Source organism: Panthera tigris, chromosome A2 (assembly GCF_018350195.1).
Source record: "Panthera tigris isolate Pti1 chromosome A2, P.tigris_Pti1_mat1.1, whole genome shotgun sequence".
Taxonomy (NCBI): domain Eukaryota; kingdom Metazoa; phylum Chordata; class Mammalia; order Carnivora; family Felidae; genus Panthera; species Panthera tigris.
This window is the reverse complement of record NC_056661.1, coordinates 134,759,060-134,779,208: the sequence shown is the minus strand read 5'-3', so window position 1 is coordinate 134,779,208 and position 20,149 is coordinate 134,759,060. Positions and strand designations below refer to the sequence as shown.

Below are 20,149 nucleotides of genomic sequence, written 5' to 3'. Positions count from 1 at the left end.
TTATAAGTGTGTTGAAGTATTTCATTTATTGTGATCCCTTTAGCTGTTATTAGAGGATTTTACTAACCTACAAGATGCTCTATTAAGGCAGTTCTGTGATATTAATACAGAGCTTTGGAACTAAGTCCAGACTTTGCCTTTATTAGCTGTGAGACTTTAGGAAATGTCTTCCTATTCCTTAAATCTATTTACCACTTTGACAAATGGGGTATAAATAACCATCTTAATATGGTTGCCAGGATTTAATGAGGTTACATATGTAAATTCTAATAGTAATAGCTAATGGTTACCTGGCTCTCATGATGTAGACAGGGTGAGGGGTTGGGGGAACATATTGTGGGAAAAAATTACTAATCGTGATGAGATTTTGTACCAAGAGAATAATAGGTAGGTTCTTAGTTTAGGTAGGTGTTTAGAGAAGGCCTTAAAATGAATTTTAATGTTTCTCTGGGAAATGACCATGAACCTGTGGAAATTGCATTTTGGAGGATTTTTTTTAAAGCTCCCATTTGGAATGTTCACATACATTATTAAGCAAAAATGTAGAAAACTCTTTAAAGAAGTGAAGAAATTCTGAATAAAATGATACAGTGCTTCCCAGCTGCTACATAAATGCGTATTATTAAAAAGACTTATAAGAACAAGTCTAGAGAAGTAAGTCCTGAAATCTTTATCCTAATTCAGGTTTCTCTCAGTATCTTATATGCCACTGTTTTCATTAATATTTTTGTAAGGGCAAAATCAAAGGCGATATATAATAGTTGAACCCCTGAAATGAATGAAATAGTACATTTTTCAAGCTAGATCACATGTTAAATAGCTGATCATTTTTTGAGGGGGAAAAAAAAAGATTGAATTCAGATCTATAAATCCTTTTAATAAGTAGGACAGTTTTCAAAGATTGGGCCTGTGATTAATGCAGAATTAACATATGTTAATGAATTTTTAAAATTCTTCCTGTTCCTTCGGTAATGATTGAATAGTGTATAAGGAAAAGGATTGCCTGTGGTCTAAGGTATGCCCTCAAACAAGATATCAGATATCACATACAGCTACTTTAATAATAATGTTAACATTACACACCATACTCATGTTTTGTGCTATGTATTCTTCATAACATGCTCCGTTTTACTAAATGGGAAACTGGAGCCACTGTTAACTCTCCAGTTGTCTTAGTGGCTGAACTCTGGTCTTTAGGCTCAGAGTCTAGTCTTTTCCCATTTCACCATGATTGTTGCTAACACCAAGAATGGACTGTGATGCTTGGAGGATTTGTAGAAAGCATTACACTTTGCTACTGAGCAACTTGTTAATGTGGTACTTACCTCTAGGTTGAATCTGTGTATCTCCCCTCAGGAAATTGTATCTCTTAGGCCAATATTCCAGTTATCTATTGCCACATCACAAACTACACCCAAATTTCCTGATTTTAAATAATGATTTGTTCCTGTCATCGTCTTCATAGGTTGGCTGGCCTCAACTAGGGTATAAAGTGGTAGGGTGGGGCTGAGAAGGCAAAGGTCAGATGAAAGGGGACCTTGTTGGCCACAGCCTTAGGTGGATGGCCACCTTTCTGGTGCCTCTAGACCATCCTTTGTATAGAGGTAGTTGGTAGAGAGATTGGTCAGGGAAAATGACAGGAAGACTATAAGAGCAAAGAAGGTAGCCAGGGTGTACCACGAGAGGAGAAGCAGAAATCAGAAAGAATCTGGAAAGATCTGTCAGTGAGGGTTAGTGGTTGTGACATTAAAGTTTATTAGGCTCACAGATGTTAAAAAGTGACCATTTTGTTGTAATTGGTGGTATTGTCATTACAAAAGTGTGGAGTTTAGTGCTTTGTTACTGACTAATTTGGGGGTTGCAAGGAACAGAACCCAAATAGCTCCCAAGAATATATTGGCTCATGTAATTGAAAAGTTACAGGAGTAAGTCTAGCTTTTAGGAACGGCTAGCTAGACTCAAGGACTCAAATGATGTCGGTCAGCACTTAGTCTCACTCTCTCCATTTCTCAACTCTGATTTCTTCAGGTTAACTCTTCTCAGGCAAAAGACTGGCCCTGGTTTCTCTGAAAAGTACAGCGCTGGTAGAACTGGAGGATTAAGGTACCTTCTACAAGAATTACATTTATTAACCCTCTCAGTATTCTTAAAGATCACTCAGTTTTATAAAGAGAAATATGTGAAGGAAAAAAACCCCATGAAATGATAAAAATTTCAGCTCTACATAGCGATCGGAATGACCAAAGTCCAAACAACGAGAACACTAAATGCTGGTGAAGATGTGAAGCAACAGCGGGAGCTGTCTTTCCCTGCTGGTGAGAATGCAAAATGGTGCAGCCAATTGGGAAGACAGTTTGGAGGTTTCTTATAAAACTAAACATACTCTTACCATACAATCCAGCAATCCATTTCTTGGTAGTTAGCCAAAAGGGTTGAAAACTTATGTCCACGCAAAAACATGCACAGGGATTTATAGGAGCTTTATTCATAACTGCCAAAACATGGACACAACCAAGACGTCCTTCAGTAGTGAATGGATAGGCTGTGGTACATGCAGACAATGGCATATTATTTAGTGCTAAAAAGAAATCAGCTACCAAGCTATGAGAAGATGTGGAGAAACCTTAAATGCATCTTACTAAGTGAACAGAGCTAATGTGAAAAGGCTACATGCTGCACAATTCGAAGTATATGACGTTATGGAAAAGGCAACAGAGTCAAAAGACCAGTGATGTGGCAGGAGTGAGGAGGGGAAGAGGGATGATTAGGTGGAGCCCAGAGGACTTTTGGAGCAGCAAAACTGCTCTGTATGACCCTATAATGATGGATGTATGTTATACAATTGTCCAAACCCATAGAATGTACAAGACCAAGAGAACTCTGAGGTAAACTATGGACTTTGGGTGATGATGTGTCGGTGTAGGTTCATCAGTTGTAACAGATGTACCACTCTGGTGGGGGGGAGGTGTTGGTAATGGGAGAGGCTATGCATGTGTAGGGGCAGAGGTGGGTGGGAAATCTCTGTACCATCCTCTCAGTTTTGCTGCGAATCTTTAAAGAGTGCTTTAAAAAATAGTCTTTAAAAAGTTTTTAGCAGTAGTTCTTAGCTTGCTAATTCAAGGATGTGACCTGAGCTTAAAACTTGAAGTAACAGGAAGAAGTAGGAACATCAGTCTTAGTAATGAAGCCTCCTTTAACCAATGCTGCAGCCTAGACTTAGCCTGGGTAATTTATAAGTGGTATATAATTTATCCTCTCTTACTGAGTGTGTAGGAACTGAACACTGGTCATTGTGTCAGTCAACATGCTATGCACTGTACATTAAGTATCTCCTTAAGCTTTTCAACAAGGCTATGACCTAGGTATTATAATCTCTGTTTTACACATGAGAGACTGAGGCTTAGGGTGTTTAGCAACTTCGCAGAGGCCATCGAGCTAGGAAATTCTACCGCGAAAATTCAAATCCAGGCAGTTGGAAACCAGAGTGTCCATTCGGGACTGAATTAGGTGGCTTTGCATCTCTAGAATCTCCAATTTCTTTCCAGAAGCAAGACCAGACCCTTTAGCCTTAAGCAAGGTGAGCCTTGTGAGTTGGTGTACCTGTGTTTCATGTGGACAAGACACACTGATAACTTACTGTGCTGACCTTGGGGCTGAGAGGGAAGGTGGCTCTTGTAGCTACTTTTTGACGCCACTTTAGCTGCCCCTCTGTGGGGAGGCTTGTTGGTTAGAGCGTCCATCCACGCATGACAGCTGGCCTGCTTAGGTTCGCAGTTCCACCTAAAGAAGTAAGGACGGTAAGCCGTTTTTCCTTTTATTGATGCTGGCAATTATCTGAGGAGAGTAGGAAAATTGGAACGCTGTTACATAACTTGAGGCATTTCCAAGAGGCACCTCTAAATAAACAAAGCCTCAACCTTTTTTGCTTGTGTAGCTTTTGAAGGGCCAGAATTATTTTATTTTGAGGACATAAGTAAACCCAACCTAGCACCTTCCCTGTGGACCAAGGAATTATTCTGTGTATTTGTGCTCAAAATAAAATAGAACAAGTTATGGCAACTCATCACTTGCTGAAAGCAGTAGAGTCGAACGGTCTGAGTGAGATTTCTCCAGATGTCAAGATATTTATGATCAACACTTGAAAAAGTAAAGTTTGTTCATTTTTAAATGTTAATTTTACTATAGTTCTTTTATAAATTGACATAAATACTCTGCCTCAGACTAGGTACTTACCTTGAATTCTAAGCAACCAATTCAACCAATTTTAAATTGTCTTTCATAAGGAAGAGAAATCAGTTTGTTTAGATCTGTGCTTTGTATCATTTCCTAACTGGAGTGAATTATAAAAGAATCTTAAGGAGGAAGATAAAAAGGAAATTAGCATAATTTCCTGGTTCAGAATCAGACTGTCTTCTCATTTTTTTTTTAAAGGTACCGTATTGTTTATTCTAAGCTTATATCACACACCCCTAGCCAAATATATTTAGGAAAATAAATTCCAAAGTCATTCCGTTTGGTTGGGCCATCATTAAGATGTTATTTGTATTTTTTTTTTTTTGGACAGGGTACAGTTTAAATGAGAATAAATTCTGTCTAAAGATATTACTGATTAACTTTTTTCCTTCTAGCTGGAAATTCTTAATTGGAGTGCTCGATTTCAAAGCAGCAAAGCTGGTCTATTCAGTACTGACACTACTGATGTACATTTAAATTCATAAAGAATTGATTGTTTATTGTATGCAAGGTCAGTGCTCATGATAAGCATAAGTATGGCCCAGTCTCCTTGTAGTTGACTTCCTGGCTTTGGAGGGGAGAGGGAAGGAGGAGAGTTTGAAGCAAATAACTCAGTTGTGGCGATGCAGAAATGTTTGGGTAGGAGCCACACACATTGTACAGTGGGGGCACAAAGAGGGGGGTTCGGCACTGGGGGGGGGGTCAGAAAAGGCTTCACGTAGAAAGACACACTAGAAACTGGCTCTCATAGGAAGAATACAACTTACCAGCTATATGCACAGAGACCTGCAACAGCACAGCGAAGTCAGGGCCTTGTAAATAGTTTTGTAGTTGAAACTTGTTTTAAAAATTAACCCAGGATTTGTTTTAATCACATATGGTAAGACACAAACATGGAAATGACTGTCATAGGGGGAGAAATTTTTATACTCTGGTCCCTAGAAGTAGGCCCAGCATTGCCAGACAGGGCCACATGGGGAAGCACCGGGATCAGTCTGGAGGCAGAAGGAGTGAGGGAAAGCATGGACAAGAAGTCTTCATTGTGGTTTCCATGGGAAGGAATGGGTAAGGCAAGGTAAGCAGACTTATGAATACTTTCAGGAGGCTCCAGCAGGGTGGAGAGACTGCCCCTCTTTGTTGAGTACCTGGCTGTACCTGGCCAGGGGGGTGATGGTTAGGGCAGGGGAGAGTGGCTGCATGTGTGAGTCTGCTAAAGGAGGCAGACAGAGGGGCCATGGGCCCTGCATTGGTTGGTTTGCATCTAGAGGTCACAGTCACAGGAGAGTCATGGGCTGTCTTTAACAACTGGCTAACTCTGGGAGGAATCTCTCTCCCTAGATGCCAGAATATGAAGAATACAGAAAATAAGAAAATGCAGTTATTAGAAATCTTAGGAGGTAAAGAGGAGGAGGGTGGGTGCTGGTATGTAAAAAAGGAGAGTAGAGGGTTGCCTGGTTGGCTTAGTCAGTTAAGCATCTGACTCTTGGTTTTGGATCAGGTCCTGAACTTGCAATTCGTGGGACTGAGTCCTGCATTGGGCTCTGCACTGGTGGTGCGGAGCCTGTTTGGGAGTCTCTCCCTCTCTCTCTGTCCCTCCTCTGCTTGCTTTCTCTCTCTCTCTCTCTTTCCTTCTCAAAATAAATAAACATTGAAAAAATAGGAGTAGAGATAGAATAAGAGGTCAGATCATGGAGGACCTTCATGAAAGTTTGGGCCTTATTGTTAAGTAATAAGAACTCTGGACAGATTTTGATCAGTTCCTACACCTGCATTTTGGAGTAATCCTTCTTAGGAGCAAAGAGTAAGATTGATTGGAGAGACAGAGGTGTGGAGACCAAGCAGGAGATTGTTGCAAGTGTTAGTATGAAGGTGACAAGGGGCCAGAGGAAGGCAGTGATGGCTGGGATAGTTGGGAGGGGACACATATGAGGAATTCTTGCAAGGCAGCAATGATGAGCCTGGACTGATTGGCTGTGGGTACGAGAGGAGTGAAAGTGGTTTCTCTGTTGACACTCAGGTGAGTTTGTAGTGTGGTGGTACCACAGCCCAGACAGGGAATATGTAAGGTAAAGGTGTCCAGGGGAGAAGATGAAGAGTTCAGTTTGGTACTTGATGAATTTTTTGGCCTTACTGGAACACCCAGGGTAACCTATTTGGCAGGCAGTTGGATGTAAGGTTCTGGAAGAGGTAGTTTTGGTCAGGGAGGATCATTTGTAGTGCTTGGAGATAAAAGGAAGTAGTAAGGCAAGGTGAGGCATAGATGGGATTAACAACCTTAGAGGGGCAAAGAAACAGTTTCCTTTGAGAAAGGTAAAAATGGAGAACTTTGAGATTACTGGGAAGAGATCACAATAAAGAGGAAAGCAAAGGTGAATGTCACAAGGCGGAGAACAGTGAGTTAGGATCCTAGAGAAGGTTTGGCATGTCCACCATGAAACCAGGGACACGTTGGAGGATAGACCTCCTTCTTACCACTGTGATTCACTGAACCCATAGTGATCTTGGCTCCTTGGACCCAGGTGAGCTTGGAGGCTTGAAATGTGTACTGGCTTCAGAGTGAGCTATTAATGTGCTTTAGCATTGCTCAGCATTCCGAGAGAGCACAGATGACAGATGCTGAATGGACCCAAGCTTACTGTGTAGAGAAGTAACTGAAGAAGCATCTGAAGAAACATGAGCTTTCCACTGGATTGAGAGAAACAGTGCTTGGGGAGTGGAAGATGAACTAGGGGAGAATGCGGTCTCTTTGGAGTCGTGATAAAGTCCGAGGACATGAGGATGTTGAGGGAGCGTTCTGGTAATGGCTGTTCGAGCCAAGGATATTAAGAAATTGTGAGCTCTTTTCTTTCTTTCTTTCTTGCTTTTTTTTTTTTTTTTTAAAGCTTATTTATTTTTGTAGAGAGAGAGACAGGGGGAGGGGCAGAGAGAGAGGGAAAGAGACAATCCCAAACAGGCTCCTTACTGTCAGTGGAGACCCTGATGTGGGGCTCAGACTCACGAACTGTGAGATCATGACCTGAGCTGAAGTTGGACGCTTAACTGACTGAGCCACCCAGAGCCCCAAGAAATGGTGAGTTCTGATCCCATTACTTATCCACATGATTCAGGTGCTCTGGGATACTGGCAATGTTCTGATTGAATACAGGGGACTAAAGTCTTAAATAAGCCACTTTTATGTTTTCTCTTTTTCTAAGTGTTTGAATTAAAAGTGAAAGTGTAATAACCAATAAATATTTCATCCATGGCTAGAATTATATCTTACCAAAAAACCCAAAAAACTTACATGTGGAAACATCATTAGCCTTTTTCTAACCAGTAGGATTCTTTGACCATTTAGTAATCCAGACTCTTTATCCCCAAAGAGTAGTTCAAATGTAAGTTCTTATTACTACTTTGTGAAACAAAAACATTTTTCAATTAATTCAGACTGAGAAGTGTTTATTTCTTGTGAGGAACAGGCAGCCTTCTAGGCCATAAAGCCAAAGAAGAGTGGTGTTTGTTCTATGACAAGCTTTTGTGATGAAGGAAGAACAGTCCAATGCTTTGCAAAACTCTTAGCTGTTTAGTGGCTCTAATGCCTTCCTGGGTCTCTTCTCCCTCCAAATAATGTATCAGCTCTGAGGACAGTATTTCTTCCAGTGGCTGTATGTTTGATTTCTAATTCTTTGCTCTTATTTCCAAATCTAGTTCTTGACAAAGAGAGGAAAGGAATAGGAATACTTTATGCATAGTGTGTTCCAGTATGTTTTTGGGCCTTCCACTCAGATAGGGGCTGATGGGCTTATGAATCCTAGGGTAGATTGTTAGTCTGTCATGGTGCTGATGAATTTCCTGACCTTAGAAGATACCCATGGAGCACTTGCTCTTGGCCTCCTAGCATGATTTTGTGACTCAACATAACCATGGCAAAAATACTGTAACCTAGATCACCTTTACAGGTGCATTTATTTGATTATCTTCCTTGAAAGAAAAATAATTTGGTTGCATGTTGTGTACATCATATGTGTTGTGTGTGAAATCTTTTAAAGTCATTTTAACATAGGGAAATAATAAAATTAGGACTGTTCATACTAAATCAGCTTCAAAAAGTATTATTTTGGAAATGGGCTATTAAGATTTTTTTCTTACAAAGGTTGATTTTGCTTTTGTCATTTTGGTGGACTCTGTTGATACTGTTATTTATATGTGATAGAGTAGAAATTGTTTCTGTGGATGACAGGCTTAATCTCAAGTACATGTTATCCTTTACTTTTCAAACACAGCTGCAAGTGCCTTGTACCAATATTTAAAAATAGACTTCGCAGGCAAAACAGTCTGTACATTCACAGGCAAGTACAATATGATTTTAGAGCGATCTGCTAAATGCATGGCTATACTAAATCCACTCAGACATTATCATGATGCCTCATATGTATCTGACAGCTTCTCTTTTATGAATATTGGTGTGTAGTGATTCCTATTTGGAACATTTGTCGTAGCATAGAGGAAGTTAAATTATACCCGAGGCCTTTCCTTCTGGCCAGCCAGATGGGGGGAGACAGGCACTCCCAGGAATGGGTAAAGGAGTGTGTGTGGATGCCCCATTCCTAGTCCAGTTGCTTGTAGGGATGTATGTCTTCTGGGAAGTTTAATGGCATCGTCATCTTGTATATAAAGCACAGACATTCGGATGAAAGGTCATGATTGCCTTTAGTGTGAATGGTAATGTTGTCTACTCTGGCTGAGGGACTGTGACCACAGGCTTTAGTTCTGTCTGATCAACGTTTCTGTGTAACTCATCAGTGTTTTAAGAACTGACATGTTTTGGCAGAGAGTGATGACCTCAGTCCCATCCTAACTGTTATTTTTACTATCCTTGTGTTCTCCATGAATATTAATGGGAGACTGAAGATATTAAAGGACAGAAACAGATGCCTTCAGTAGCTGTTCCAGGATAGAGGGGGTGGGAATGGCAGGGTCCCAATCTCCTTCCTGCAGCAAGTTCCAGTGAGCCCTGTAATGTGCCACCTACACAGATGAGTGGTGTCATCTGCTCTGAGGCCACAGAGGCTTTCAGACTCATGCTCCACTTTCAGTGAGAAAGTGGGTGGCATAGCTTAGAGAAGACAAAATGGATTCTTACAAGAATAGACTTTAAACATATAGTTCATATCTACTCTTTTCAGAAATTGATCATAGCCAGTCATAAATTGTGTTGGAGACTCAGGAAATGATTGCCATTCATCTTAGTCTAAACTCCTTTGGAAGAGATGCCACAGTTCAGTGTTTCATAATGTGTCGCATATATTTACACTATTCTATAATTTATTCTCTATTAGAGACTATTTAAGGTATACTGCCCCCTTCCCTTTCTGCTCACAAATGCCCTGTGGAATAGGACCAGGGAAGCTGGTTGCTGGAGAAAAATGGCTCTTGCATAGACATAACTTGAGCTCTCATTGAATAAATGGTGTAATGTAAACAGAAAAGGTCTAGCAGAAACATAAATAGTTGAGCATTTTCACCAACGTGATTTGAGATGGTTAGGCCTGTGATGGATGATTGCATGTTAATACCAACCAACCTATGCATTACAGTTGATGGTTTATAAAGCATTTCACAGCCGTTTTTGTGTGCAATGAAGACAACGTTGTGTGATCTGAAATGGATTCTCACCCCATTCCTGCAAATGACATTTGTCCTGCTGAGATCTGTTCCTTGAACAAGATCATGTCTTCCCCTCACCTTTGCATAGGTCCCTGGTCCTCTGACTTAAGAGTAGCTAGAGGTGTCTGACCTACAGTTTGTGCATCTGCCACCTGTCCGATGGGCTCACATTTATTGCAGGCGTATGAGGAAGTCTGCCTCCTGGGACTCTGCTTCCTCCCAGGGCTGCCCCAAGATCTATGTGGTGGTCCTTTTCTGGCAACTGCAGTGGATTTCTGGTTTGCTGTGGGAAGTAGCAGTAGGTATACATTCTTGCAAGGACTGGGGAACGTTTAATGGTGGTAAAATTACTGGCAGGGTTTGAATAGACTGCTTTCAAACCCTTGACATTCCTTTTCCCGTGATTGTTGTTGATATGGAATGAGTCATCTTCAGCTGGTAGATGGTGAGAATATTAAGAGCTTTCTGTTTAAGTTTTCCAGATGCTCAGCAGTTCTTGCGTTTGGTGAGTTACTCCACGGTGACCAAGGCTGGTCCCGTTGGGAGTTGGGGAGGTGGCTGAGCACTAAGAGCTCTCTCTCCCGTATTCTCTCCCTATGTCCTGGGGAATTGTATTTATAACCAAGCCAACTAATGTTTCTTAGGTTATGAAAAGGACTGTGTTTAAAATTTTTAATTACAACCTCTGCCACAGACATTATGTGTTATATTCTCCCCAGCAGATAAGACACTGCCTTTATTTCGTTGTTTTTCACTTTAAAAATTTTTGGATGGGGTTGGTTATGTTAACAGTGTTCCCACACCCACCCACTGCTGTTTCCACATTTCATTTCTCTAGGCACAAAAAAAATAGGCCTTTCCGGAATTATCATATTGGCAAACTACATTATTCCCGAAATAATTGAAACATTTCAAGGAAGTTACCTTGCATCCCCCTGAGGTTGGCTGGTTTGTTTGGATAATTCTTTATGGGTTCATTTTAGGCAAGATGTTTCATGCTGGTTTTTTTTTTTTTTCCCCTTGTTATGAGTCAAAAGTCCTAGATGATTAAAGCCTAATAAGAAAATGCTTCTGTGCAGTCATGATGATGTGAATAATACAAAAGTGGGGGGAATACCTGTTTGGGAATTCTCAGAAACAGGAATGTGATCCAGTATACATGAAGTGAGGTTGGGGGGGGTGGCGGGTAACTGCAGAATTCCTGCTGGTCTCCTTGGTACAGCAATATTCAGTCCCCATGAGTGGTTAGTTGCTTCTCTTGACAATATCAGACTACAGAAGCCTTGTTTTTTCAAACACTTATTTTCAATGGTCAAATAAAATTATACTCTTTTTAATCATTGGGAGCATATTTTCTTACGGGTGTTCTAAGTCATCTCTTTACCAGATGACTATTTTGCTAGTTCCCCAGAATATCACAAACGTTGATACGTTTTCTGGTGGGATTACTTACTTTGTTGGAAAATTTTGCCAATTTATTCATTATCTAGAAGCTTTAGAAAACGTAAAGAATATGAGTTGGAACTTCAGCAAATGAATGGCTTGTGCAGATTTGTTTATTTTAAGGCTGCATGGTGGTATCTAAATTTACCCTGAAAGTTGAAAAACACATCCATTAATAAGGGCAGAGCTTATAAAGTTAATGGCATAACAGTATCTCCATTCTCTAAATGTGGTGCTTCAGAACACATCATTTGACTTACATTAGAACTGATTTTTTTATGTTAAAGGGTGATGCTGAAATAGGATTCCATGTATTTTGTTCTGTCTTTGCTTTCTGCTCTGTAATCCTTTAAAACACATCTCTTAAAAGAATTCATTATTATTTTCTCTGCCAGCAGAGTGTTGTATTTATGTGTGTTTCTGTACATGTTGGATGATGATTTCATTTCCATCCATAGCATGTTGATTCTGTTTTACTTCATATACTGTATCTCATGAGTGCACCCTCAGTGCTTGACCTTCCACATCCATGAAGGGGGCTCTAGCATAATGCACAATTAGGGGCACAGGGCTTTTTCCTTAAGGGGTGTGATGCAGTAGAAGAGACAGAAGAATTGTAAATGCGTGCCTGCACGCCTGAAGACAATCCCCCAGCTCTAAAATGGAAACTTCAGCACTTGACATCTGACTCACAACTTCCCATTTCTCCAGTGAGATAGCCTAAATGATGTAAAAACAGACAAAAACAAGAGAGAACTAGTGGTCATCATTAAAATGATAGCTATTAATTATTATATGTTTACTCTTGTTCGGGTACCCAGCTAAGTGCCTTACGTGCATTATTTCATTAATCCTTCAAAATAACAAAACCAGAACCCCGGATTGGGTCCTCTGTTATCCTCTCGTTACTGGTAAAGACCGAGGGGAGTAAAATAAACAGCCCAAGGTTACATAGAAGTAGCAGAGTTTATCAAACCCATTTTGTGTGATCTCTGAGCCCACTGTCTCCACTGCTGCACTACCCATGTCCTAAAGGAATACCTGCTATATGCAATGATCATATGACCAGACTGAGGCATAAATGAACGTTGACTCACTTCCTGGACCCTGTGATGCTCTTCGGGAGGCGGACCTGTAACTTGGTAAGAGCCGGCCAGCTGGTACCTACCTGGATCTGGAGAGGCGAGGGCAGACTATGCAATAGGTTAGGGAGTTGCCACCAGAAATCTCTTCCACAAGTGTGAAGGAGAAGCACTAGAAAGCGGCATTGCCAGGAAAGCTGTCTTGGACATCAGTGCCACCCCCTGATACTCTGCCAGCACAGACGTTGGCACAGACATGCTCTCGTCCCTCCTGGGCAGGTGCAGCCAGAGAGACTCCTTGTCCTTGACACACAAGGCCTCCGGGAGGAGCCCAACAGAGGAACCTGTTTCACAGGGCTGTGGCTCTGACTTCTCCTCTCCCCTCTGAGCTGAGAGGAGCACTGCCATGTAAGTTAGCACTAGTCTGCCCACTGCCCTCTATTAGAGGAGCATTTTAATGGCAACCAGCTGGAGACTAAAGGTGCTCAGAGATTCTACCTGCCCTGCTTACAGATAAACACCAGATCTGGGTTAACTCCTACTGGTCCAAAGATGGAGTAAAAAGAAAAAACCTAAGGCTTATGAAAGATTTTGTAGCAAAGAAGAGGGAAGATAACCTAACATTTAAAATGCAAAGAAACGACCTACATTTGACAAAATTATTATGAGAAGCAAGTAAATTTTAGAAAGTAATTTTTAGACACCATCTGCTTTGCGTCTTAAAATTCAAGGAAACATAGACTTTGGAGTGAGACTGAATGGTGGATGAGCCAGACTGTGATGGAGAGTGAACTGGCTGCAGAGTTGGGGAACAGAGAGCGTAGCCGTCAGAGGCAGATCGCTGGAGTGGGTACTGCCTCCACAGCTCCTGGCTCTACAACCTGTCTCAGGCCCTTTCAGGTTTCTCCTGTGTAAAGTGAGGATGACAGTACTGACAGTGGTTAGAATCTAAAATGCACTAGGAGAATTGAAGCATGTTTTAGCACTAATAGTGAAAAATCAACATTATGAAAAATGAAATCCATAACAAATTTAAGAAGTTCTCCCAGAACCCAGAGGAAAGGATTAAAGTGATAAAGTAGAAACAAAGATACGTATGTTTAGAAGGTGGCGAATGGAGATCCACCAGGAGAAAAATGGATGTTCCTGAAAAACACCAGAACAAATCGATTGGTTGCTGCAAGTGAGATGTAGCAGAATCTTTATGTTAAAAAATCTGTAGGGCAGGAAAATACCAGCCAACGCTGGGAATAATCTTAAATGTTACTTACTAATTTTAAAGTTCGAAAAGGAATTAATTGGGCAGAAAAGCGGAAGGTTTACCTAAAAAGGGAGAAAAATCTATCTGGCCTTGGACTTGCTCCTGTGCACTATTGAATGCAGGAGGCAAAGAAACAATATCTAGTGTTGAGAGTTATCGCCTAAGAATGTTTTCACCCAGACCAGGTGGTGGTCGTGGAAGAAGGAAATAGAAATCATACTCAGATTGACAGAGAAACAGAACATTCTCATCCAAAAGCTGCTTTGAAAAATAAATACCCTAAAGATTTACCTAGTTTGAAATAAGCATTAAGATATTAAGCATGGAAATAATGGTATAACAGTGTAAAGAGAAGCAAGAAGTTGGTTCTTCTTCTCCTTGGTGGGGGCATTGAAGTACTTAGGGGAATCTTCATAGAGTCATCATTGAATGTTGGGCGAAAACTGTTTGCAGAGTTACTCGTGGTTCTGATGAGCAGCCTCGATTGAGAACTGCTTTAACAGTTTTAATCAAGATAAAATATGTACAGAGATAATTAGGAAAGTGGGGATATTGCCAAAATTTTCTTGTTCTCAGATTTATGCTAATTGATTTTAAAATAGAAAACTTTTGGAAGATACAACAGCAAGATTATTTTCCAATGGCAAGTCTTAGTTTTATGAAAAAGGCCTCTTTCTTCAAATGTTTGTCTAATTTGTACATGATACCAATCAAAATTATAATTGCTTTTTTTGAGACTTATTTTATCAACTTCTAAATTTCATCTAGAAGAATAAGCTGGTAGTATAACAAAGGAATTTTTAGAAACTGATATTGTGAAAGAGGCTTGTCCTACTGGTTGGTAGGATTTAATAGTACAAATTAAACATTTATACTGGCAAATTCTGAATAGGAAGATAAAGGAAACAGTGGAAGGTTCAAAAACAGAGCCAGTATTGTAGAGATAATACAGTTCATAATGATAAAAGGGACAGTTTATCACAAAGACATAAATGTTTAGGTGACGAGTAATAGAGCCTCAAAATACATGAAGCAAAAATTGGTAAATTTAAAGGGAAAATAGACAATTTCATAATTACAGATTTTAATACCTATTTTGGTAGTTGATAGAACAACAAGTAGTTATTCGGGGAAAAACAGTAAAAACATAGAAAATATGAATAACACACTCTACCAACCATCTTGATTAATTGACATTTGTAGAATGTATTCAGTAACCTCAACAGAGTTAAATGAGAAACCAGTAAGGATAAGGCATTAAAAAAAGACATCCAAATATCTGGAAACTTCTGAGAAAAACACCTCTATAATTCATGTGTCAAAGACAAAATCACAGTAAAATTAGAAAATAATTTGAACGGAATGACAGCAAAAATGCATCAAAATATTTGAGATACACCTCAAACCGTACTTAGGGAAAAACTTATTGCTTTAAATGCTTACATTTATTTTTATTATTTTTTTTGAAAGTTCATTTATTTATTTCGAGAGAGATTGCAAGCAGGGGTGGGGCAGAGAGAGAGGGAGAGAGAATCCTAAGCAGACTCCGCGCTGTCAGCATGGAGCCAGATGTGGGGTTTGAACTCACGAACCAAGGTCGTTACCTGAGCCGAAACCAAGAGTCAATGCTTAACTGACTGAGCCACCCCGATGCCCCTAAATGCTTGCATTTAAAAGGAGAAAGATCTGGGGCACCTGGGTGGCTCAGTTGGTTGAGTGTCCGACTTCAGCTCAGGTCATGATCACACTGCTCATGGGTTCGAGCCCCACATTGGCCTCTATGCTGACAGCTTGGAGTCTGGAGCCTGCTTCAGTTTCTGTCTCCCTCTTTCTCTGCCCCTCGCCCACTCATGCTCTGTCTGTCTCTCTCTCTCAAAAATAAATAAACATTAAAAAATTAAAATAAAAATAAAAGGAGGAAGATCTAAAAATGACCTAAGGTTCTGTTTTAAGAAACTATAAAGAGGGGGGAATAAAGTAAACCCAAAGTAAGTAGAAGGAAAAAAAAATTGTCAAAGAGCAGCAATCAGTGAAATACAAAATAGATAGTAGAGAATATTAATGAAGCCCAAATCTGGATAATTAAATAAATTATCAAAATTGACATATTCCTGGGGCGCCTGGCTGGCTCAGTTGGTAGAGCATGGTCTTGATCTCAAGATTGTCAGTACAGGACCCACATTGAGCATAGAACTTACTTAAAAGGAAGGAAGGAAGGAAGGAAAGAAGGAAGGAAAAGAGAGAGAGAGAGAAAGAAAGAAAAGGAAAGAAAGAAAGAAAGAAAGAAAGAAAGAAAAGAAAGAAAAAGAAAATTGAGATTTTCCTAACATGAGCAAGAACACAAAAGAACCCAAATCACCGATACTGGGCATGAAAACAAGGGATTATCACTACAGAGCCTATAGATTTCACAGAGATAATATGTGAATACTATAAACAACTTGAACATCCTAGATGAAATGGGCAAATATCTTGAAAACTATGACTTACAAAATTGCTAAAAGAAATAAAAAATCTAAATAGTATCATATCTGTTTTAAAAATTCATTAGGAAAAACCTTTTTCAAAGGAAGACTCCAGGCCTGGATGACTTCACTGGTAAAAGCTATCAAACGTTCAAAAAATAAATATTGTTAATATGCACAAACCTTTTCAGAAAATACAAGCAGGGCCATCATGGCCCATTTCATTTTATGGGGTTAGCAGTCCTCTACTCCCCAAACTGGCAAAGATAGATAAAAAATAAAGAAGAAAATATAGACCATTATCTCTCATAACTACAGATGCAAAAAAAAAAACACTGCTGGTGGTGAGAATATAAATTGGCAAACTCTCTGAAGAGGAATTTGGTAATTTCAGAAATCATCAAAATATTTTGATTCTTTAATTCAGTAAAGAATAATGGATATAATACCACAATGGATTTCTCTAATAAGTGTTACCAGGGGGTTACCTCCACATATGTTAGAACAATCAAAAACTAAGTGATAAACAGTGAGATTTTCTTAAATATGTTAGATTTATGCAATACTATTAAAAATATTGATATAAATTATTGAAATGGGAAATAGCAAATTAAATGGGAAAGGCTACTTAAACATATTTGCTTAGGTCCTTGATAACTATTTTTAATACATGCTTAAAATAATTTGTAGAATGTAAGGCAAACTTGATAGTGACTGTCTTCTGACAATTGAATTATGGGTGGTAGTTTTCCTCCCTTAATAGTATTTTCCCACATTGCATAGTGAACATGTATTATTTTATATAAAAATATAAAATAGTTCAAATATTAATAAATTTTTGGATAGTTTTTTTATTGTTGAATAATGCGTCTTTCATGAAATTTAATAGTGCCTCTTTCATGAAGGCTTTAAAATTATTTTGTTTTGCGGTGCTGGGGTGGCTTAGTTGATTAAGCGTCCAGCTTCAGCTCAGCTCATGATCTCACAGTCCGTGAGTTTGAGCACCACATCAGATTCTGGAGCCTGCTTCGGATTCTGTGTCTACCTCTGTGTCTCTGCTCTGCCCCCACTCACATTCATTCTCTCTCTCTCTCTCTCTCTCTCTCTCTCTCAAAAATAAATAAACATTAAAAAAATTTTAAATTAAAACATAAAATGATTCTGGTTTCTTATATGAAAAGCTCATTTATAATTAACAGTCCCCAGTTACAGAAATGATTACTTCTTTTAACCGTAAGTAACTAACTGGTATGTGTGGAGTATTCTACTCGTGGTTAAGTTACAGAGGCATAAAAGGTGTGGTTTTAACTGTCTAGTATAGTTAAAGATACAGCTAACTGTAGCAATTAAATGCCTATGGCAGAGTTGGCAGGTAGGTTCATCTGTGTCCCACTTCTGATTGATGGGTGGTGGCTGCCTGGAGGTATGAATTAGGACAAATTGTGAGTCTTTCCCTGGATTCAGCTTCCAGTGTATTGGTAACTTAATAATGTCTACTCTGAGCAAGAGAACAGGACAGTGTGGCACTGTGTGCCTTTCTTGAGCCAGTTAGGGAATAAAGGTAATCTTATTTTTACGGGTGTGCATGGGTCACGTTATCTGGCCGAGATGAGCACTGATGGATGTGTGCTAGATGGAAAGTGGCATATGTGATCAAAGAGTTGGAAGGTTACTTCTGAGAGATTTGTGTGAAACCAAGCCATTTCATGGATTCTGTTAGACTGGTCTACGTTTCTGAGAGAAAACTGGTGGTTTATTGAAGTATCACTTGTAAATTTTAGCCTTAGGAATCAAATCTAAGTCTGTCTTGATATATGATTCATCATACACATTATGTATATTCCTGGCATGACAGTTTCCACACATTCAGGTTATTATCTTTATGAGCAGGTACAACACTAGTTGGCAGAAAGGTTGAGGAAAGAGGGCCGGAAGAGAAAGAGCAGGAAAAAAATAGGCCTCTTTGACTTGCTGCTCGAGTGTGGTGTGGCAGATCATGTGACACCCTGGCACGCCTTCATTTCTGTGCGCTGTGTGTGTCTTGCCACATATAGTGAAATGAACTTTTCAGACTTTTTGGCATTTAATAAATAATCCATGGGGTTATATTTTGTTCCTGGCTGGTGAATTTCTAAGACTTTGCAATCAGTGAAGGGCAGTGACTGGGTTGCAAAACATTGCTGGTTTACCCTCTGCCATCCATCTACCTGCTCTGTGTGTGTGCGTGTGCATTGTATATGAAGGCATAAACAAACTCCTACATTTTCTGCCCCTCTTAGAGTGAGAGTGAGCTCTGAGGACATGGCTTATCTCTGGCTTCCCATTCCCTTTTAGTTACAAGTGGGATTTTTTTTTCCCTTTCTTAGAAGAGCGCTTCATTTTTTTTTTTTTTTTTGTCTAGGTATACTTGAAATCTTTTCCAATAAGTTAAATTTAGCGTAAGATAGGTAAATTTTTATGTTGGCTGTTTGGAAGAATCTCAATGTATTTTCCATCCCTCTTGAATTGGAATAGTAGTATTTCGGGGTTTGAGAGGAGTGTGACAGTGTGGAAGTCAGTGATCTTCCTGATCTTTGAGACCCCTGGACCCCATTTCTACCACATGTTTTTTCAGCCTACATTTGAAACACAGCCAGAGACACAGATTTCACTCCAGTCCAATGCAGCTTATTGTATCTCTAGAACAGCTTTGGCCCTTGAAATTTTTTTTTATTATCGTGGCTATCATTGTATTGTTTGGGAGTAAATACCTCTTTAAACCGAGATGCCTTCAGATACTGAAAGAATGCAGTCATGCCTCTGTAAATCCTTTTAAGCATTCCTGTTTTCCTTCTACTCTTACAATTCAGTTCTGTTCTCAGGTCCTTTTTGTATTGATCGTTATTTAAATATTTCACCCAGAAGTGAGCCCAGTAGTCCAGGAATTGTCTAGTTCTGATCTCTTTTTTCTATTAATTAACGAAGCTTGGAAATGAGTTGCTGGCTTGACATGTGGGGGAGCAACAGTTTCCATTTTATTGTTCACTCCTTGAGATAGTGTTGGTCGCAACCCCTAAGGTTTTCATACTTCTGTGTTTGACCTCAAGAACTGATCTCCTATTTATTCCTGAGAAAGTCCATCTTGTCACATTGGGCTCATCATTTCAACCATCCTTTGTGGTTTTATGCGATTGGCACCCAAGATAGTGGCAGCTGTGTTGAGTAGGCTCAAGCTGAGGACAGAATTTCTTAGTCTTACAGTTAGATCTGTATTAATGCTTTAAAACATTTTTAAAAATGTGAATTAAAATAGTGGCTGTCTATTGGACTTAATTTTAAGAGAAAATGAATATAAAACACATAGCAATAAATAATGTCTCAATAAAAGTTATCTTTTATTAGTATTTTTTAAATGTTACAAAATCATTTTGACTTTTCATAAGATAAAATAATTTTAGCTATATATTTTTTTAGTGTTTATTTATTTTGAGAGAGGGTGGCAGAGTGCAAGCAGGGGAGGGGCAGAGAGAACAGGAGACACAGAATCTGCAGCAGGCTCCAGGCCCTGAGCTATCAGCACAGAGCCTGCCTGATGTGGGGCTCAAACTCACGGACCATGAGATCATGACCTGAGCTGAAGTTGGACACTCAGCCAACTAAGCCACCCAGGTGCCTCCCCAGCCATATGTTTTTAAATGTTTTTTAAAATTAATTGGTGGTATGTTTTAATTGTGCCCCACAATGCATGTTTTAGATTTTTTTCCTAAGGAAGTTACATGCTCTGGGACAAGTTGAATATTTAAGTTTTTTTCCTTGTATTATTACTAATCAGGTGTAATCTAGTTCATTTGGTCTCGTCAAACAATGAAAGCCAAAAGTAAGAACACTTTGTCAAATCTTCTTCTAATAATGGCCATGTTTTTCTTTATTTCTTGACAAGATCTTATAAAACCTCAGATTATGATTGAAATTATATTTTTATCAAGGTAGCTAGGTTTAAGGGTTCCTTTAAAAGCCTGTTTTCATAATTATAGTCTGTG

General features: G+C 39.4%; 1 protein-coding gene across 8 annotated transcripts in view; it reads left to right on the top strand.

The window, feature by feature from the left end:
• The window catches only part of CTTNBP2 (cortactin binding protein 2), a 170,082-nt gene that overhangs the window by 59,451 nt on the left and 90,482 nt on the right, over positions 1–20,149 (top strand). Inside the window, exon 2 of one of the 8 annotated variants that reach the window (XM_042970616.1) lies at positions 2,029–2,103. The exons of the other annotated variants lie outside the window; for them this stretch is intronic. The gene's annotated coding sequence lies outside the window, so the exon portion shown is untranslated. The remainder of the gene's footprint in view (positions 1–2,028; positions 2,104–20,149) is intronic. 8 annotated transcript variants of the gene reach the window in all.